This window comes from Haliaeetus albicilla, chromosome 4 (genome assembly GCF_947461875.1).
Source record: "Haliaeetus albicilla chromosome 4, bHalAlb1.1, whole genome shotgun sequence".
Taxonomy (NCBI): Eukaryota; Metazoa; Chordata; class Aves; order Accipitriformes; family Accipitridae; genus Haliaeetus; species Haliaeetus albicilla.
The window spans coordinates 41,104,829-41,109,933 of record NC_091486.1 but is presented as its reverse complement, the minus strand read 5'-3'; positions in this window follow the sequence as shown (position 1 = coordinate 41,109,933).

The following is a 5,105-nucleotide window of genomic DNA, read 5'->3' as shown; positions in this document are numbered from 1 at the left end:
GGCGGGGAGAGGAGGGGAGGCGGTGGGCTGATAACGCGGGTATGCAAGGCACGTGTGCGTGGGGGCAGCCACCCCTTTGCCCCCCCCGTTTGCCCCGTCTGGGCTGCAGCTGGTGGTGCCCTCGCTCGCCAGGTCCCCGTGGGGACGGGGTGGGTGGCCACAAGTGTGGTACACGCCGGCCAAGCACCTTCAGGCTAGGGCGTGGGGTTTTCTGGGGCCTCTTTAGGGATAGGAAACCCAGCTTCCTAGGCAGGTGAAAAATGAGGTGTAGGTGAGGCAATACCTCGTTGCAGTGAAAGGTGGTGCAATACGGACAATTAATTTTTCGCAGAAATAACTCGCTGGAATTTCATCTGTGGAAAATCCTCTCGCAGAGCTTACAATCTGCCGACGAGTGGGGGCAAAGACAAAGTGCTTGTTTACCAAGTCTGAGGTAAAAAATTAAACTTGCAGATAGTAAAATGATGCTTTTCTTCCCTTTATTTTTTATTTTTCCCTGTAAGGGGAATTAACAGGGGGAGCTTTTGTCCCCTGCAGGCCTCCAAAGTTCCTGGAACTCCTTGCAAAAGAGTTTTCCTTGTTTTCATTTTAGCACTGACAAAACATGTTGAGTTTAACGTTGCTGGTTAAAATCTCCACTGTGCTCAGGTACGCCCCAGCAGGGTTAAAGTGCAGCAGTGCGACAGCAGCAACCCATGCTGCTTTGCAGGGGGAGAGCTCTGCAGTTAATTTGCAGCACAACCACTCGCTGCCAGTGTTTGCAGGAGGCCTCTCCATGGCAGCCCTGTCACTTCAACAGCGTGCAGTCAGTGCTGCCATTCCCAGTGGGTAGCATGGCCCAGCAAAATGGCAAACATTTTGCAGGTATCAGGTCCAGCAAGCTGGGACCTGGTTGCCTTTGTGTAACATGCACATCCCTGACCTATGTTACCTCTGAGGTGGTGGGGGCCTGGTATATGGGTTTTGAATCGGGTCCTTAAGCAATAAAGCCAGCATGGGCAGGCCCCTGAGACATCCCTGCATACTTCTCTCGTGTCTTCATCTTCCACATAGGTGTTCACTGTACACTTGCAGCTCCCAGAGCTGGCAGACTGCATTAGGCTCTCCACTATAAATAAAAAAGAACAAATAAATGAAAGTTTCTAGATCTTGCAGACAAAAAGCTGGGAAGTGCAAAGCAAGTGCAACTGGAAAGCCCAGAAACTTGGCTGTTTTGATTTGTGAATCTCTGGGCTTGGGCAGTATTGTCTGTATAAGAAAGAGTCAAGCAAGAAATACTAAACACACTAAATAAACCCAGTATATGTGTTACTCTTAGTAGCAGCTAGTGACAAGCAGTAATAAATTACTGTTCAGAAGTGTGGCTGGGGCCAAATGAAAATATACTGTTAAGTGGTACATGAGCACTATCATTATGAAAATACACACCTTTGAGAGAATAAAAGTTGTACGAAGAGTACAGATCTGTACAGCTGAGGTGGGCTTTGGGGATGATTAATATATGTGAAAATGAAAAATTTGACAGAGCTCTGCATATTTATCCAATGTTGGAGAGCAATTGCTTATTCTACTGCAGCGCCCGAGCAGCCAAGGAACAGCACGCATGCTGTTTGTGAAGCAGGGTGTTTTGTGTTATTGTAGAAGCTGCATGCAAGCGGGTGGCCATGTCAGCCTATGCACAAGAGGACAGGGCCACTACTGCTTTCAGACAAACAGTCAGAGGGACGTTATCAGCGTAAATAGCGGCATTTGCTTTTTCAGCTTGTCCAGCAGTTTGTTGTCCCTTGGCACATGAGACCAGGTTTCTGTTTGCACAGGAACTTGCGTGGCAGGAGGGCAGTTTTGGTTTACCTGTGTCCTTTCTTGGATTGACATCCGACAAGGGGTGTTCTGGCTGCATGCTAGAGGGTTGTATGGATTTGGATGTGACAGATATGTCCTGGTTTTGGGATGGCCACGCAGGGAAAACAAACAGTCTGCCTCCCCCAAGGTTTAGTTTTGCTTTATAGAGCTTAACCAATTAACTGTTTTCGGTGATGTTTAGAGGATATTCAAATATCCTGTGTTCTGCTCATGTCCCATCATTTATTCAGTAGGAACGAGGTATCACTGGAGTTTTTTCCTGGTGATTTAAATCATTGCAGAAGCTCGCCTTGAGCCAAGAATGCAGTAACATCATATTGGAAATCATGGGAAGAGGTAAATACTAGAATTACAAATACCAGATTAAGGTTATTTCCAAATCATATGAGGGCCTACATCCAAGAAAGAAAAATCAGGCTTAATTAGCAATGTACTCTGCTGTGTTAATAAGGAGAAGTAAAAAGAGGATGAAGCTGAATAGAGACATACAGAAGGGATAGTGTTCCTGGCTTTGCCGTTGTTAGGACAACACTAGATTCCCTTCTCTTGAGACTGTAGGGAGTAACAGCAATGCTTTTTAGCTTGGCTCTGAGTCCCTATTGTAAGTCTGTTCTCTACTGGTTTTTTTTCCATATAGCACACCAAGAGGAGTGTAGGAAAAACAGGTTAATTTGGCTATGTGTTAGTTTGTTAGGGTAGGAAGCCAACAAGCTAGGATTCTCCAGCTAATACTGCAGCTGCCTGGGGGCTAGCAGAGGAGTGGGCTGGGCCTGACAGCGGACCAAGGAAGAACCCAGCTGAAACATAGGAAACCAAAGTGGAAGTCTGTGGTTGGTCTGGTTTGGGGCAACCTGGGCTTCAGAAATGAATTGTCATCGGTGGTGAGTGTTACAGCAGTGGTCTGATCTGGATCTGCCCTACCCCAGTAAATGCGTCTCACTGCCATGAGGCTGCTTTGGAAAAGCATGATATTGTGGGCATCTCTGCCTCTATAAAAACAATCTTCAACTTTGAAATTCTTCATCATATGAAGTTTATTTTCCTTAACTGGGCCCTGCTTTCATTCATATACCTCCCCACACTCTAGTCCCATACAAACAACCTCTTGCCTCTTCTATGCTCTTTCTGAGCTGCCTTCAAGCAGCAGTTGCGCTCTTTCAGTGTGGTCGCATTTAACATGATCTAAGACACATACATGTCTGTCCTACCCAAACTCCTGTTTTCTTCACTGACAGTTATTTAAATGGGAAGCAAGGAAGAGTAAGTGAGGAAGCTGTTACATTCACAAGGGGCACTGCTGTCATCTGCATTGTTCTGGTATCTGGTATCTTCCTTCAGGATGCTGTTTGCCAGGCACTGGGCCTCAATTTCTCCAGTCTTACAGAGACCACAGTCTTGCAAGCACTTGTATATACCCCTACGCTCAGTACTATGGGATTATGTGCCTCAAAGTTGAGTACTTGTGAAGGTGCATGCTCAAGCAGGCTTCAAATGCCCTATCTCAAGTGTTACACAACAGTAGAGATGGGAGTGGAATTTAATACAGGCTATTTCTCAACATTTACTGCTATATCCAGTCTTTTGCTTTATCTGCCTTTTGCTTTAAGGGTTCATGAGAACTGCAGGGTGAAGTCTTTTTGGTGTATTCCAGGAGAAAAAGAGCTGCTAAGTATTGCTCTGCTGAACCTTGTTCAAAAGCAACATCACACTGCCCATGCCACGTGCCACCAGTTACCAAATCTCTGGGGTAACTTCAGCAGCTGAGCTGATGAACAGGCTAGCCGGGAGTACTCTACAACAACTGAGAGACTGAAGGCTTCTGATGCATCTTCAGTTTCTTTTTCAACCCTTATCAGCTTGGAACAGCTTTTGTTTTACTGTGTTCCGTGGAGGTCCCATTTAAATCACATGCATGGGACTGGCATACTGTCTGTAAATCCATGATCAGGGTCCCGTGTCACTGCAGAGATGATGGCTAGCCTATTAGCTAAAGTTCAGAGACACCTAAGAGCTTTGTGTGTACAATTTGACCTGGGGTTTGAAGGTTACATCTCCTGTTCGAGCACCAACATAAGTGGTCGGTTTTCCCAAACCTTTGATATTGCTGTCTAATGCTTTTCCTGCAAAAGAAACAATTTCCTTGTAATAGAATAAATATTGCAGATTTCAACCTGAGTTTTTCTTGTAATGCTCTGGATTATGAATGAGACCCAAAGGTGTATAAACCAAACAACAATTTATTTTCTGAATGATCCCATTCCTTTCCTCACAGAGGCTTGTTCCTATCCAAGCATAGAAAGAATAATAACAATAAAAAGGTAAAAAATAGTTTCTCCTGTTGGCAAATTGGTGCCTACTCTATTGTCTGAAACCTCCATGCAGAATGAATCCAAGAACATGAAACCCTGTATCAGTGGGTGAGGAAGCAGCCTGTTATGTGTAAGCAAAGGGGCAAAGCGGTGTTTTACAGAAAGGTCTTGTGCTCTCAGAACAGCCTTGGCTGAGCAAGGTGGAGGCAGTGGTGATGGTATGTTACTGACGTACAGGGTGCAGGTATGGGAGGAAGATGATGCTTGAAGGGTGTGACTGAATAGGGCTGTGTGTAATTGCAAATATGGGTTTTGCAGTAAAAAAAATAATCTCATCCACTCTGAGTTTCTTTACATGTCTCCTTGAGCTATTCATGTGACAGGAAGAATTCCCATTGAAAAGCAAAGCGGGGAAAATGTTTTGGGGTTTGGGTTTTTTTTTTTGCTGTAGTTGCAAAGAAATTACATTATCCTCAAATAATACCAGGCTGGTTTACCTTTTCTCTAATCAGACCACTGAAATCACTGACCCTCCACTGCTCTCCCAGTGGAGCTGGTTTTACAGTTGCCTCCCTTCACCCCCAGCTCTTCGGACACCTGCATTGGATAATTTTGTGTCCTTGGGTGAGAAGGCTGCTGCTGGGAGAGCAGCCTTGCAGGGATGCTGTCGCGCTGTGCAGGGAACGGGCTCCCACTAGAGCGCGCTAGGACAGTTAAAATGGGGATAGTTTTCTTCTGGGATCAGAGTGGAACCTTCAAAGATGCCTATGTAAGAAAGGGCACCTTCGTTTTTAAAACAGGGAATCTAGCTAGTTTCCTCATCTTTTGCCTATAGTTTCCCCGGATGAGGCTGAAGTGTGCTGCAAAGCCAGCTGTAGCTGCCTGACTGCACTGAGGTTTGGGCTGAGTCAAGTGCTGGGAAGGACCTTTTGG